Source organism: Notolepis coatsorum (genome assembly GCF_963971535.1).
Source record: "Notolepis coatsorum genome assembly, chromosome: 2".
NCBI lineage: Eukaryota > Metazoa > Chordata > Actinopteri > Aulopiformes > Paralepididae > Notolepis > Notolepis coatsorum.
The window spans coordinates 141,591,446-141,608,682 of record NC_140166.1 but is presented as its reverse complement, the minus strand read 5'-3'; the positions used below and the strand labels follow the sequence as shown (position 1 = coordinate 141,608,682).

At 41.7% G+C, this 17,237-nt stretch overlaps 1 protein-coding gene across 1 annotated transcript in view; it reads right to left on the bottom strand.

Moving 5' to 3' along the window:
- entpd3 (ectonucleoside triphosphate diphosphohydrolase 3) overlaps positions 1-15,665 on the bottom strand; it is a 112,789-nt gene extending 97,124 nt beyond the window's left edge. The window contains exon 1 of the mRNA XM_084338200.1: positions 15,404-15,665. The gene's annotated coding sequence lies outside the window, so the exon portion shown is untranslated. The remainder of the gene's footprint in view (positions 1-15,403) is intronic.
- Between the last annotated feature and the right edge of the window lie 1,572 nt (positions 15,666-17,237).

Here is a 17,237-nt window from a genome sequence, read left to right as displayed (position 1 = left end):
TCTGCAGGGTAGCCAGAGAGCTAAGGGACTCCTGAATAGGCTGGACCTGAGCCTGGAGGTCCTGCACAGCAGCCGCAGCCGCACCTAACTGTAGGCTGTGGTCGTTGGTCAATTCGATCTGGACCGCCAACGCTGCCTTGACCCTGTCTGTGTCGGCTGGGGTCGTCATGGTCGGGTCGTAATGTTAGGGTTTGAAACCGACCCCAACAGCACGGCACAGACAGGTAGTTCAGAGTTAGCCAAAGACTAGGGCGTATTTATTTCTGAAACAGGAATGAGCGAAATAACAATAAGAACAAACAAAGGGGAGAATGTTCTTGGCAGAGTTGTCTGCGGCTCTGCAGATCGTCCCGGTATTGAGATGGAGAAGCGGCGAAGCGCCACTGCCTCTGCGGCTCTGCAGCTACTCCAGGATCCAACTCGGGGAGGAACAGAGAGAGAGAGAGAGTGGTCAATAAACAAGCCAACGGAACACAGAGGCAGTCCAGTCCTCCTTAGCTGAGTCCAGTATAAACACACGTGACTTAATCTTCAGTGTTACCAACACACACGTTTAGCTGAGCCCGGTACAATCCCACGTGACTTAATCTTCAGTGTTACCAACACACAAGTTTAGCTGAGTCCAGTACAAAACAAAAACGGCAAATCTTCAGTGTTATCCAAACACACAGAAAACAGAGAATCCAAAAGGTTCGTTCCAAAAACTCACCAAAGTGCAAATGTGCAAAGCGGGCAACGAGGCACAGCTCCAACGGATGATAGAGATACACAACAGCGGCGACTTCCATGGACGTCCTGAAGAAAAACAGACGAGGCACAACAACGGGGGGAACAGGCAGTAGCAATGGTAATCCAAAACGACCCGACAACGATTGACAGAAAGACCCGAGTATATGAAGGGCTCTGAGCGCTGATTACAAACAACCGACAGGTGCGTGACGGCAATTGGTACTTGACCTAGAAGCGTGTGGTGGCAATGAGCCAATCCTCCTCACAGTACCTTGAAGCGTGTGGCGGGAATGGGCCAATCCTCACATTAAAGGACTATCTGACTCTTAATAAACACTGCACAGACTCAGGTACAGTGTGTTACTACAGTTTGCACCATGTATACCATCTTATTACTACTGTCTGACTGCCACTCACTACTGTTCACTACTACTACTGTTATCACTATTGGCATTACTACTTGCACTTTGTTCTATCTTCTATTATTCTATGATCTATGTACCTATCCTACCTGTACCCCCCCCCCCCCCACCCCATTCTGCTATGACACTTGAATTAGCTTGACTTGACTTGACTTTATGCATTGCTGCATCTTGGAGTAATGGGCAGGTCTGGACAAAGCACTGAGAGTCTGGCCTTCTAAGTAGCCTGCATGTCCAGAACATTAACTGTCCTCCCCCCCAGTCAGGCCAGTGTTTCTACAGGTAGTTGTGACGGCACGATAGTGAAGGTGAGTTGGCAGACCTGTCAGCAGGCCTGGACTGGCCGTTGGTCTGGTGGTCTGACCTGCTAAATTACCTCTCAGCAGGTCTGGTGGTCTTCTTGATATTATTTTTACTCAATGTTTTAACACAGATACAAACAAAGCAGACAGAACAGACTAAATCAAGACATCATGACGACAAAAATTTTAATATATCCTCCCCCCTCCCAAAAAATTAAAAATAAAAAAAAACAAGACTCCTTCGTGTCTCTTACCAGTGTTAGACATAGACATATCAAATCAGAGATTGGGAAATATATCTATAATAGTCTTTTTACATGGCTTTGTGTAAGGGACAGCTTAACAGTTGCCATTCAGTCCACATAGTCCAGTTATAGTCTTTGTACGAAATACCATCAGGCCATTAAAAACACCACACAACAAACACACAGCAAAAAAAAAAAAAAAAACAGTGCTCTATAAGTTCACATTGTTTTAGATGTCTACAGTACGTATTGTATCTATCAGATCGCCCAGTCCTTTGTTAGTTTTAAGATAGATAATCAAGAAAAGGTTGCCAAATGTGCTGGGCTGCCCTGCGTTCTCATAGCGTATTCTCTCCATGTGTAGCATATTAATGAGTTCTGTCAACCAGGTTTGGAAAAGTGGTACTATTTCTTTGTTCCACAGCATTAAAATGCATTGCAATTATTCCCATGCCATACTATATAGTCTGTATCTCAGAGTAATTGAGTGTTGTCAGGGCCGCCTCAGGGGGTGTGCGAGCAGTGCGGTCGCACAGGGCCTCGCGGGAAGGGGGGCCTCGCAAAATAAAATACATGCTCTCTCTCTAACACACATGACAAACACACATGCTCTCTCTCTCTCTCTCTCTCTCTCTCTCTCATACATGCTCTCTCTCTAACACACATGCTCTCTCTCTCTCTCTCTTTCTAACACACACAGTCTGCCTATGGCGGCCTTTCTCGATGGCTAGGCTGTGCTCGCTGAGTCTGTACATAATCAAGGATCTTCAGTCACAGTGCTCAGGTATTCTGCCACTGTGTACTCTCTGTTTAGGGCCAAATAGCATTTCAATTTCTTTCCAATGTGTCTCTCTCTCTCTCTCTCTCTGTACACTGTATATTGACTGTAGAACGGGAGCTCTCTCTCGCTCTCTCTCTTGCTATATGTTGACTGTATCATGCCCCGCCTCGGGCAGCGCTATTATTTAAGAATATGTTGACTGTATGAAAAAAAAAAAAAAATATATATATATATATATATATATATATATTTTGTTTTTTTACCTTTTTGGGGGGGGGGGGGGGGGGGGGGGCTCGCGTTTAAATCTCTCACAGGGCCTCGCATTTCTCCCAGGTGGCCCTGAGTGTTGTCATATTATGTGACCAGCCAAAAACAGCCACTACTTGTTATGAACGGGGGTGGCGATGAAGGTGAGGAGAACACAGTTGCAGACTGTCATAATCACAGCAAGAGCGTTCTTCACTCCTCCTGATTCCCCCTCACATTCACCACACGCCCTCCTCACTCCTCTTCATCCTCCCTTCCATCCACCACGGAAGCCTCACGCCCATATATGGTCAGCACCCCTTCACCCCCTGTCACTCAACTCAGCTGCACCTCATCCCCTGATTCGCACACTGTCAGGCACCTCACTCCTCACAGCTGTATCCCATCCCCTGTTGATGAAGACCCTACTTCTACCGGACGACGCTGACCAGAAGTCGTCGTGGTGTTAGTATCATTACCTAGGTACGACGCCTCAGTCCGAAGACCTGCTAGACATCCCCGTGTGATTATTCCCTGTTCTAACTTTCCTCTCTTGTGCCCAGGACCTCGGTGCCAGCGTGCCCCTGTCTGGACCCCCTGGAGCTTACCAAGGAGTTCCTGCTCCCTCTCTCGACACGGACCTGTGTCTTCCGTCCGCAGTAGCACTAAATGACCCCTCGGTCCGGGCTGGTGGTCTGACCTGCTAAATGACCCCTCAGTCTGGGCTGGTGGTCTGACCTGCTAAATGACCCCCTCAGTCTGGGCTGGTGGTCTGACCTGCTAAATGACCCCTCAGTCTGGGCTGGTGGTCTGACCTGCTAAATGACCCCTCAGTCTGGGCTGGTGGTCTGACCTGCTAAATGACCCCTCAGTCTGGGCTGGTGGTCTGACCTGCTAAATGACCCCTCAGTCTGGGCTGGTGGTCTGACCTGCTAAATGACCCCTCAGTCTGGGCTGGTGGTCTGACCTGCTAAATGACCCCCTCAGTCTGGGCTGGTGGTCTGACCTGCTAAATGACCCCTCAGTCTGGGCTGGTGGTCTGACCTGCTAAATGACCCCTCAGTCTGGGCTGGTGGTCTGACCTGCTAAATGACCCCTCAGTCTGGGCTGGTGGTCTGACCTGCTAAATGACCCCTCGGTCTGGTGGTCTGACCTGCTAAATGACCCCTCAGTCTGGGCTGGTGGTCTGACCTGCTAAATGACCCCTCGGTCTGGTGGTCTGACCTGCTAAATGACCCCTCGGTCTGGTGGTCTGACCTGCTAAATGACCCCTCGGTCTGGTGGTCTGACCTGCTAAATGACCCCTCGGTCTGGTGGTCTGACCTGCTAAATGACCCCTCATGCCCATGTTGTTCTCACCTCAGGCAAAATCTGATTTCTTTGCTCATTATGCGACGCAGATCTGATTATTTAACCCTTTCACAACCACACTACATAAGGTTAACCTTTCACAACCACACTACAGAAGGTTAACCCTTTCACTACCTCACTACAGACGGTTAACCTTTTCACGACCAGACTACAAACGGTTAACCCTTTCATGACCACACTACAGAAGGTTAACCCTTTCACGACCACACTACAGACGGTTAACCCTTTCACTACCACACTACAGAAGGTTAACCCTTTCACGACCACACTACAGATGGTTAACCCTTTCACTACCACACGACAGACGGTTAACCCTTTCACTACCACACTACAGAAGGTTAACCCTTTCACGACCACACTACAGACGGAACCTTCCACAAATCACATGGAATCTGATCTTTTCAATGCTGAGTGAACAGTCATGTGACCTCAGTCTGAACAGTCATGTGACCTCAGTCTGAACAGTCATGTGACCTCAGTCTGAACAGTCATGTGACCTCAGTCTGAACAGTCTTACGACTTTCATGCGACTCTAGTTCTCACACTCTTATTTGTAAAAAAAATTTGAACAATAAAGAAGATGGACGTAAAGAATTGTGACAATTGTAAATCTAGAGTGACGTACTGTAAAAGTCACATGAAAGTCGCATGACTGTCGCAAGACTGAGATCGCATTGCAAGAAATCAGACCTGTATCTGATTTAGGAACCACGTATTTTTTAAAGTGGCCCAAATCAGAATTGAAAAGATTGTCCTGTTCACACTCTTGTGCAAGAATCAGATCTGAATCACATTATGAGCAAAAAATATGTGAGTCGTGCCAGTCTCCCCATTCGATTTTCAAATATATATAATTATTATTTTAAGTGAAGCAAACCATTCTTATTTAATACATTTTTATATTTAGAGGCAGCCTAATTTTCATAGCCTAATTGATCTAAAAGATGCACATGCTACTAGGGGTGTAACAGTACACAGAAGCCACGGTTCGGTACGTACCTCGGTATTGAGATCACGGTTCGGTACGAGTTCGGTACAACAGAAACAAAATATTTATAATTATTATTATTAATATATGTTTATTTATTAAATATATATATATATATTTTTAATTTAATTTATATATTATATTTATGAATTATAATTATAATTATAATTATAATAATAATAATAATAATTATTATTATTATTATTATTATTATTATTATTATTATTATTATTATTATTATTATTATTATTATTATTATTATTATTATTATTATTATTATTATTATTATTATTATTATTATTATTATTATTATTATTATTATTATTATTATTATTATTATTATTATTATTATTATTATTATTATTATTATTATTATGATGATGATGATGATGATGATGATGATGATGATGATGATGATGATGATGATGATGATGATGATGATGATGATGATGATGATGATGATGATGATGATGATGATGATGATTCTTATTATTATTATTATTATTATTATTATTATTATTATTATTATTATTATTATTATTATTATTATTATTATTATTATTATTATTATTATTATTATTATTATTATTATTATTATTATTATTATTATTATTATTATTATTATTATTATTATTATTATTATTATTATTATTATTATTATTATTAAATATAATAATTGTCTATAGGCTTGCCGTGGTAGTCAGTGCTACTGTTGCCGTGGTAGTCAGTGCTACTGGGCCCCGTTCCTCGTACCTGGATAACTGAGTTAGCCGGATAACTTTCGGGTAATTCTGACTTAAGCCGGACTTTCCGATTCCCCGTACCTGGATTTTCCAAATCACCATGACAACAGATCCAAAAGTTTGAGCCTGGTCGAAAGCAGAGTTTAAGTTCAAGTTAGCCTGAACCATCGCCACGCCCCCGCAAAAAAGTGACAGCCCGTTTCCTGAAATTATTCCCACAGTCTACGATCTGCATTATACCATTCTGAATTACGTTTTTGTGCTCCATTCTTCCAGAGGGGGCTTTTGAAATGTAAAATAGACCCAAAATGCTGATACTAAATTCACTTTGTCCTAAATAATGCACGTTATATATACCGTGGCGCTCGCTCGGTGCGATGTACACATTATGACGTGGTTATTTTAATTGTAACTGGGATTAAGATGTCTGATGAGATGCGCTGTTTGACGGATTTGAGAAATTGAATGAGCCGTTGACGTCACATTAATGAATGAGGATAAAGAAATAAAACTTCATTCAAAATAAAGAATATTCTAAACACGGGTCTCTCGTTCATTAATGTATAAACTAGTGCTGTCAGGCGATTAAAAAAATTAATCTAATTAATTACAAGATTTGTAATTAATTAATCTAATTAATCGCATTTTAATAGCATAACCATTTTATGCTTGATATTCTATATTCTATAATCATATTTCAAATTGCATGTGTCCGGATGGCAGAATTCAGTACTGTATCTACAAAACCTTCTGTTTAATCATCTTCCATCTATTAATTTGCTTAGATTTTTCAGGTCTGGTCAATTTGAGCATGGTGTTATTCACAGTCAAAGATACAAAAAAATTTATTGATATTCTCATTTGGTTCATTACAATTTACTCAAAATAAAATGTCCAATCAATCACCGCACAGATTGATTGATTGAATAAAAATGTTATTAACATATTGCAGAATGGGTACAATACAGTACGACTCAATACAAGACGAAAGTCTTTCTCTGGTCTGCATCCCCTTAACAATTGTGTGTATTGAGCTGTACTGTATTGTACCCATTCTGCAATCTGTTAATAAAGTTTTCAATCAATTCAATCAATACACACAATTGTTAAGGGGATGCATGCAGACCAGAGAAAGACTTTCGTCTTGTTTACATCAGGGTCCCCCATTTTCAATTCATAATGAATTGTAAGTAAGGGTGCAACTTGCACCGTGCAATCCATTCTTTGTGGATCTAGCCCACAGTATTTCTGACACTGGGAATACATTCCCTGAGATTCATAGATGTCCCTAGAATCAGATACCAAGAACATGCAAATGGACTATATTAAAAAAGAAATCTGTAAATGTGTATTCTACATTCGTATGGAATGAATGAGATAAAAAAAATAGTATAAAAAAAAAAAAAAAATGTAATTAATTTTGAGTTAATTTTCATAAAGCGATAATTTGCTGTGTAATTAATTAATCTAATTAACGCGATAAACTGACAGCCCTAGTATAAACAATGAATTTATCCCATCTGGCACAGTGGCGCAGCGGTAGTGCTCAAGCCTGCCAACCCAGCGACCGGTGTTCAAAACTCCGTGTTTCCAATATAATTTTTTTGAATATAATATTAATGATTATACGCCAAAGTAGCCTGGTTTTAAGTTAAAATATTATAAATCTACATGCATTGAGGATGTCATTCTTTATATAGCTCTCAACGTGCACCAAATTGAATTATTCCTATATTGCAAAAAGAAGGAAAAGACTAGGGTTTCGAACCCCGGTCGTCTGCGTGAAAGTCAAAAGAACAATCCGTTAGACAACAGTGGAGATAAGTAAAATATCGACTATACATCAATCAATGGGTAAGAGAGCCGTATCGTAATTCTGTATAACAGTTTAACTAATTATTTTCGCTAGCAAGATCTCATTTGATTATTCAATCCAGCAGGCAAGTTTAAAGAAATATAATCTGATTGATTGAGGTAATGAGGGACTTAAAATTAGCCTATAGATAACGCATTTAACTTGTCGGCGAGGCGATTGAGCCGTATTGCAATCTGTCAATAAAGTTTTAAATCAATTAATCAATCAATGCCGTTAGAGAATCAGGATCTCTGCCATCGATACGTGCTGGCTTTTCACCTGAAGCGGCCGCGCGCACTTAGCCTGGGTCTCAAGTCTGAATCGAGTTAACGAGACTGAATCCACCTTCGAGGAACAGGAAAATCCCGGCTTCAAACATCGGGTTAACTGAATCTGGATAATGACATCTTGATCGACTTAGTTGAACCAGGTACAAGAAACAGGGCCCTGGTGTCATTCTGTGTTCAGGCATCCAGAGTAAATTAATTGCCTACTGCCCCTTTAACAACTTATAGGCTTGGTAAGTTTCACTTTCACTTCTAGAGAGGATTTAACTGAACGAGACTGAATACTAGAGAACTGATGACAAAATGGCAAAGGATTATTTGGATTTAAACACAATAGCAGTTCAACTGGAGTGGAGAGGAGCTCAGATGATCAGTCCAGAAAAGTATGTTTTTTTTTTTTATTTGATCAGCGTGAGTCCGGCGGGGGAGAATGTTGTTGTTGTTTGTTGGCGACGCACGGCGTGTCTGTGTGTTGGCGACGTGTGGCGTGTGTGTGTGTTGGCGACGCGTTGCGTGTGTGTGTGTTGGCGATGCGCGCCGTGTGTGTGTGTTGGCGATGCGCGGCGTGTGTGTGTTGGCGATGCGCGGCGTGTGTGTGTGTTGGTGATGCGCCCCGTGTGTGTGTGTGTGTTGGCGATGCGCGCCGTGTGTGTGTGTTGGTGATGCGCGGCGTGTGTGTGTGTGTTGGCGACGCGTGGCGTGTGTGTGTGTTGGCGACGCGCGGCCTGTGTGTGTGTGTTGGCGACGCGTGGCGTGTGTGTGTGTTGGCGACGCGCGGCCTGTGTGTGTGTGTTGGCGACGCGCGGCCTGTGTGTGTTGGCGACGCGCGGCCTGTGTGTGTGTGTTGGCGACGCGTGCCGTGTGTGTGTGTGTTGGTGATGCGCGGCGTGTGTGTGTGTTGGCAATGCGTGGCGTGTGTGTGTGTTGGCGATGCGCGGCGTGTGTGTGTGTTGGCGATGCGCGGCGTGTGTGAGTGTTGGCGACGCGCGGCGTGTGTGTGTGTTGGCGATGCGCGGCGTGTGTGTGTGTTGGCGACGCGCAGCGTGTGTGTGTGTTGGCGATGCGCGGCGTGTGTGTGTGTTGGCGACGCGCAGCGTTTGCGCTGTGGACCGTATTCTCCGTATGGCTGAGCGTACCGCACCGTGACGGCCGTACCGTAAATTCGCGGGACGAATACACGTACCGTTACACCCCTACATGCTACTGTTTCTGTTTGTTTATTAAAACCGGTTGATAGGCCAATGCAATGCTGTTATAATAGGCTATGATGGTGAATGCTGTCATTTTGATTTATTGTCGGTCAGCTGAGCCGATCAACGTTCTGAAGGATTATCTGAAGTGCCTATTTATGTGCAATACCCTTTGATTTTAATGATCCATTCCATTAATAAGAATGACTGAATTTAACTGAAACTGAACATTTTAACTGAATTTAAACTGAAACAGAAAATAACAACTTTGTGTTTATTTATTAATTTATTTATTAATTTTCGAAGATTCGGTCTTAAGAACAGTAGACTATTTGAAAATGATTTTGGTCAGTCATGCACATCCTTGAATGAATGAATGAATGAAAACTTTATTTAACAGATTGCAGAATGGGTACAATACAGTACGGCTCAATACACACAATTGTTAAGGGGATGCAGACCTGAGAAAGACGTTTGTCTTGTTTCCATCAGGGTCCCCCATTTTCAATTCATATAGACATTTATGACATACACAACATACATGATATGGCATAGGGACATATAGGTATTTAGTACTGATACATTTGTGACATAAACGGTATTCAAATATACAGTACTGTTACCCCTAGATCCTGACAGAGTATATACATATGATGGGGAGGGGACTGTACATTAGGAGGGGGTGGGTGGGTGGGAGAGAGATATACATATGGCGGGGAGGGAATATATACATGCGGTGGGGAGGAGACTGTCTATTAGGAGGTGGTGGGGGTTTTGGGCATTTACGGTGGCCAGTTTCGAATTGCAGCCTCCCGTAGGTGCTCTTTAAGAGCGGTTTTGAATGTGGGTAGGGATTCACATTCCTTTACAGCTTTAGGTAGGGCGTTCCACATTGATGTGGCATAATTGCGAAACGTATTTAGTCCCTTGTTTGAGCCGAATCTGGGTTTAACATGATTTGGTGTAGTGGTTGTGGTATTCACTGACCTTTGGGAAGTATTTTGACATGCACATGGGTACCTTAGTTGTATAGTGTATCTTGTAGACCAGGCCCATTGCAAGTTGCTGTACTCTATCGTCTACTCTAAGCCATCCTAGGTTGTCAAAGTGGGCAGGGGTGAGGTGGGTTCTGGGGGTAAGGTCAAGTAGTAGTCTGACCAGTTTGTTTTGTGATGTTTGTAATTTTGTTTTAAGCGCCTTTGAGGTGCTTTGGTACCATGAGGTGCACGCATAGTCGTAGTACCCTTGAATGAGTGCTCCTGCCAGAGTCTTCAGGGTATTCTTGTTTACCAGAGAGGAGATCCGGTACAAGAATCTAGTTCGTTGGTTGACTTTTTTTATTACATTGGATGCCATTTTGTCACAGGAAAGATTTGCCTCTAGGATGGAACCCAGGTAGGTAATTTCATCTTTCCTTGTGACAATATTGTCACCCACTGCAACTGAGATGCCGTCGGTCTTGCTGAGTTTGTTATTTGAGCCGAAGAGAATGGACTCTGTTTTGCCCATGTGTAATGATAGTTTGTTATCAGCGAGCCATATGCAGATTTTGCCTAGTTCCGAGCTGAGGGTTTTTTCAACCTGAAACTTGTTCTTGTCAGAGACCAGCAGGGCTGAGTCGTCCGCAAACAGGAACAAGTTGCAGTCACAGGCTGATGACATGTCATTTGCATAAATTAGGAAGAGTAGCGGTCCTAGTATGCTTCCTTGTGGAACACCACAGCTCACTGTGAGGGGGGGGGGGTAGAGTACCGTTTACCTCTACCATCTGTTCTCTCCCCTCCAGGTAGGATTGCATCCAGCTCACTGATAAGCTATCAAAACCAATTGCTTTTAGCTTGTCAATCAGAATGGAGTGATTGACAGTGTCGAAGGCCTTTTGTAGGTCCAGCATGACCATGCCGCAGTATTTGCCCGCGTCCACCTCTTGTTTGAGGTGGTCGTTCAAATAGAGGAGGCATGCGTCAGTGGAGTGGGACGTTCTGAAGCCAGATTGGAATTCGTAGATTCGATTTTTTTCCGCCAGGTACTTTTCGACCTGTTCGAAGACTATTTTCTCCATGACTTTCGAGATGGAGGTAAGAATAGAAACAGGGCGGTAGTTGCCTGGGTCTAATTTGCTGCCCTTTTTGTGCAGAGGGGTCACTCTCGCAATTTTGAAGTCCTTGGGGACGTGTCCCTGTTTTATAGAGAGGTTTATTATGTGTGTGATGACTGGGGTGATGGCGGCTGCTGCGTCTCTGAGGAATTTGGAGGGGATGTTGTTACCTCTAATAGACCACTCAACTGACACATCACAGACGCCCATGACCCACGGACCACACTGCACTTGGGAGTGCCGGATCGAAGGACAATTATCCGTTATCCTTAAACACTTAGGTGTCTTAGTGCCATCGAATACCATTCTAGCTCATCCGCTTGTGCTGGAGCCAGACGACGAGGCTGCTTCACAGATCAACAGCCATTGCCATCCTCATCTACAACACCGTGTCTTAACGCTGGTTCTGTGTCCACTGTCCAGTGATCCCTGCATACCCGTAACACCAGAGCCAGCATGGCTGACCTGCAGAGTCCCAGGAGGCTCAGAGACCAGAGAGCCTCCACAGCAGAGACAGAGATTGTTCAAAACATACTAGTGGGCATGGAAATACACACAATACTGGACAAGTTCCAGATAGCAGGTAACATTATAATATTTAAGCTATTAGTAACTACAATAATAACACTTAGCATAATGCTAGAATAAGCATGGGTATAATAAGAATATCATCAGGGCCTTGCTCTACTATATAAAGACAGCTTTATCCTTTAAAGGTGCTGTAAGTGGTACTGAAAGACCCATGTTACTGACACTCTCTGTATCAGTGACGGCTGTCGGAATGTAGAGCTATTATTTTAATATGTAGACCATTTATATTAAACAAACAGATACCACTTACAGAACCTTTAAGATTAATCCTAAACTATATCTAGTGTATTGCCAGGTGGGAATGGAAAATAAAACATTGTTTAATGTGATGGCCGTATCATTTGTGTTTGTACAGGATATGAGTATCTGGTGCATGTCTAAACACACAGACAATAATATAAATAAATAAACCCATAGCTGAATTGTACCTCACTGTATGTAACGCACGCCGCAAGTTCACGAACGTCTAATGGTGTGCGCTCTTAAGAGATGGATCGATGGAAAGTGTTTAGGAGCAAATAAACAGGGAAAACGTGAATCCACTAAAAGCACAATGAGACTATTGATCTTCAATTTAACAAGCCAGCCTGACCCTTGACCTCGATGAGTAGTGAATGTGCACGCACTGCTCCACTTCACACCAGCACGTAACCATGGTGTACTGTACATGCCCAGACCTGTCAAATGCCAACTTTTATTATCAAAGCAGTGGTTTTCAAACCCGTTCTCTCAGTCTGGGTGTTTTTGGAACGCATGTGAAAAGCACATACGATCAAGTTGTCACAGGATTTCCCCCGGGTAGTAAACAAACAACTTTCTGACAGCAAGCCTATAGGACTTTATTGGCAGAATAGTGTAGTCAGAAGCAATCTGGTGTTTCTCAAGAATAGTTTTTGGCCCCTGTTTTCATTTACATTCAGTCATTTAGCTGAACGCTTTTATCCAAAGCGACTTTACAAGTTCTGTACAACAAGTCAGCAGGAAGGAAGGAAGGTACAACTCTGGCAGCTGGAGGGTCAGTAACATTGTCTCACAGTATTGAGTGCATTGTAGTAGAGACTACGACATTAGCGTAGTAGTTAATAATAATAATAATAATAATAATAATAATAATAATAATAATAATAATAATAATAATAATAATAATAATAATAATAATAATAATAATAATAATAAGCAAGGTAGATTCCTCAGTAGCAGAGTGCATAGTAGTAAAAGACGAAACTGAAATAAGTGCCTCTCTCTGTGTCTCTCTCTCTCTCTCTCTCTCTCTCTCTCTCTCTCTCTCTCTCTCTCTCTCTCTCTCTCTCTCTGTGTGTGTCTCTGTCTCTCTCTCTCTCGTTCTCTCTGTCTCTCTCTGTCTCTCTCTCTCTGTGTGTGTCTCTCTCTCTCTCTGTCTCTCTCTCTGTGTCTCTCCCTCTCCCTCCCCCCTATCTCTCTCTCTCTCTCTCTCTCTCTCTCTCTCTCTCTCTCTCTCTCTCTCTCTCTCTCTCTCTCTCTCTCTCTCTCTCTCTCTCTCTCTCTCTCTCTCTACAATTAAGTCCTGGCCTGAGAATCTTCATTCAATATTTTCCAACAACAAGCCATCTCAGAGTTGTCTTCTTAATAATAATAATAATAATAATAATAATAATAATAATAATAATAATAATAATAATAATAATAATAATAATAATAATAATAATAATAAATTCAATTTGTACCACACTTTATATTTATGAAAATCTCAAAGTGCTACAGGAGATAAAGATAAAAAGTTAAATGAATAAAAACAATTAAAATGATTAAAACAACCAATGAAATGGAAGAACATAAAAAATAATAATAATAATAATACAATAAATTATTTAATTTCTTCTTCTACTGTATGTGTCCTGGTGAAACACGCCTGTAGCTGGGAGCAACAATCACACCTCAAGTTTCTCTAACGGTGCCTCTGCTTGTAGGCTCTTTGTCGATCTGTATCTGACAGGAGAGCAATATCTGTGTGAATAAGGATGATAACACTCACTTTCGAGAACACCTCCAGCAAACGATGAATCTCTTGAATGAATCTCTAAATCTGATACATGCAGCTTAGCAGAGTATAGCCAGGGCAGATGAACCCGAGAACAAGCTAAATACTTATTTCAGTTTCCGTTGTAGAATGACTTCAGCAAATGATTCAAGTCAATATTTCAAAGTCCAAATTGCCCCAAGGGGATCAATGAAGGCACTAAACCCCCAACTGATCCAGTGGAGTTGCTCAGTGGCCAACAGTGTCAGACTGTGGTTGTACTGGGCAGCTCCTAGTTGTCAACAGTGTCAGACTGTGGTTGTACTGGGCAGCTCCTAGTGGCCAACAGTGTCAGACTGTGGTTGTACTGGGCAGCTCCTAGTGGCCAACAGTGTCAGACTGTGGTTGTACTGGGCAGCTCCTAGTGGCCAACAGTGTCAGACTGTGGTTGTACTGGGCAGCTCCTAGTGGCCAACAGTGTCAGACTGTGGTTGTACTGGGCAGCTCCCAGGTGTGAATGGAACTGTGTGAATGTGAAGCAGGGCGTAGCTGAAAAAGAGCATCTGTGCTCAGCAAACCTACCCTGGGTAAATAAAGGTTAAATAAAATAAATAAATGAAGGAAGAACTTATCTTATCTTATCTTATCGTTAAGTATCCAATGACAGCCAGTTCAAATACAGTTAACCGAATAGCAACACAATCTATCTAACTGCCCATTCGAAACTGGCCCCGGTAAATGTCCAAACCCCCAAACCACCCACCCACCCAACCCCCTCCAATGTACAGTTTCTTCCCCCTCTTTTATGATCTCTGTCTCTTAAACAGTACTGTATATTTGTATATATTGTATGTCATGTAAATGTCTGGATGTAACAGTACTGTCTATCTGTATGTCGTGTATGTCATAAGTGTCATGATGAATTGAAAATGGAAGACCCTGATGTAAACAAGACGAAAGTCTTTCTCTGGTCTGCATCCCCTTAACAATTGTGTGTATTGAGCCGTACTGTATTGTTGTACCCATTCTGCAATCTGTTAATAAAGTCAATCAATCAATCAATCAATCAATCAATCAATCAATCAATCAATCAATCAATCAATCAATCAATCAATCAATCAATCAATCAATGTGTCCTGCAAGTGTCTGCTGTTATACAGTCTGTTGCGATACAGCTGGTGCGAATTAATCAAATGACAGACAAACTCACTCTGACACATTAAACACACTGCAACTCTGACACATTAAACACACTGCAACTCTGACACATTAAACACACTACAACTCTGACACATTAAACACACTACAACTCTGACACATTAAACACACTACAACTCTGACACATTAAACACACTACAACTCTGACACATTAAACACACTGCAACTCTGACACATTAAACACACTGCAACTCTGACACATTAAACACACTGCAACTCTGACACATTAAACACACTGCAACTCTGACACATTAAACACACTGCAACTCTGACACATTAAACACACAGAGAGAGATACAGAGACAGAGAGAGAGAGGTGAGTTGTTCCTTGCCGTCCTTACCTCAGAGTACTGTAGATTCTGGTTGGAGGAGGAAGGAGATGGAAGAGTTGAGAAGAGAAGGAAGAGAGAGAGAGAGAGAGAGAGAGAGAGAGAGAGAGAGAGAGAGAGAGAGAGAGAGAGAGAGAGAGAGAGAGAGAGAGAGAGAGAGAGAGAGAGAGAGTGTGTGCGAGTGTATGTGTGCCCGAGTGTGTGTGTGCCCGAGTGTGTGTGTGCCCGAGTGTGTGTGGGCTGAAGAATGCGTCCTCCTCAATGATCAGCCCTGCAGGACTGTTGTGGTGTCTCTCCAGGAGAGAGAGGGAGCGAGGAAGGAGGAGTGGTGTTCCCCGAGGAGAGAGGGGGAGTGAGGGAAGGAGAGAGGGGGAGTGAGGGAGGGAGTGAGGGAAGGAGAGAGGGGGCGGGGGAGGAAGGGAGAGAGAGGGAGGGGCGTCCCACACACACACACACACACACCCAGGGTCACCCCTGAACATGTGGGGGATGAGATCAGGCAGCAACGTGTGTTAAAGTCTGAGGCAGAGGATGTTACAGACAAGACATGGTGTGTCAACCAAGGATGTGTTTCTGAAACAAACAGTGGTGGAAAGTAACTGAGTACTTTTACTCAAGTACTGTGGAAAGTAGTTTTTTTTCACATTGTTTTATAGTTTCATGTTAATTTGTTTAGACTAATTATTAATGTTGTTGTTTTTGTTATTATTATTATTATTACTTTGATTATTATTGTTATTATTATTATTATTATTATCTTATTATTATCTTAATAATATTATGAAAGTTATGAACTTATTTCACTTTACTTTTGTTATTGTGTTTTTTTTAATCCAATGATTTAATGAGTTGAGGCCCCGTATAGGCCCATCTGGGTCTATTGCCTCTACTCAGCACCTTTATACACTTCTGTCTGTCATGGTCAGTGTTATTTGACTGTTTTCCTGAAATGGTGCGAAATAAATAAAAAAAAAATTTAATAAAAAAAAAATACTTTTTACTCATGGTGTAAAGAGTAAGACGGCCAGAAATTCATTATTTTTATTTACTGGTATCTTCATATGGAACAGCCTGCCTCTGCATATCAAGCAAAGCCAGACTAAAGCGTTTTTTTTAAAACAAGGTAAAGGCGCTTCTTTGGGAAGAAGTGTAGGTTTGAGATAAAAAAAATTAAATAAATGCCATCATCTCTTAGTGTAGTGCAGCGTACGAAACATATTTTATGTATTTTTTTATTGTGTTTTTATTGTGTTTGTTTTTATTTGTATTGTGTTTTTCTATTGTGTTTTACTGTGTTTTTATGTGTTCCATCAAGGACCACTTTGGAAATATGTGTTTTAAGTAATGCTTTTAAGTGCAATCCTCTGGAGTGCAAGGTCATGATACTTCAATGTTGTGTATGATACTGTGGTTTTCCTAATAAAATTAAATAAAATAAAATTTAGTGTACTTAAGTACAATTTTGAGCTACTTGTACTTTACGTGAGTATTTTCATTTTAGGGAACTTTATAAATCAAAATCAAATCAAATCAAATGTATTTATAAGGCCCGACAACACACGTTAATGTCCCCATGGGCCGTACATGTCTTCTTTAAACAAGTCAAGAAGAAAACAAGAACACCATAAGGTCCAACAAATTTAAAATAAATGCAAATAAATGAAAGAATACTTTTATATACTTTTACTCCACTACATTTCAAAGGAAATATTGTACTTTTCTTTTTTACTCCATTACATGTATCTGAACCCCATCAGTTACTAGTTACTTTGAGGAAAAAGATTTAGCATAGAAAACATGGCAAATATTTATGAAGATTATATACTTTCACATTTGAAACCTGTCA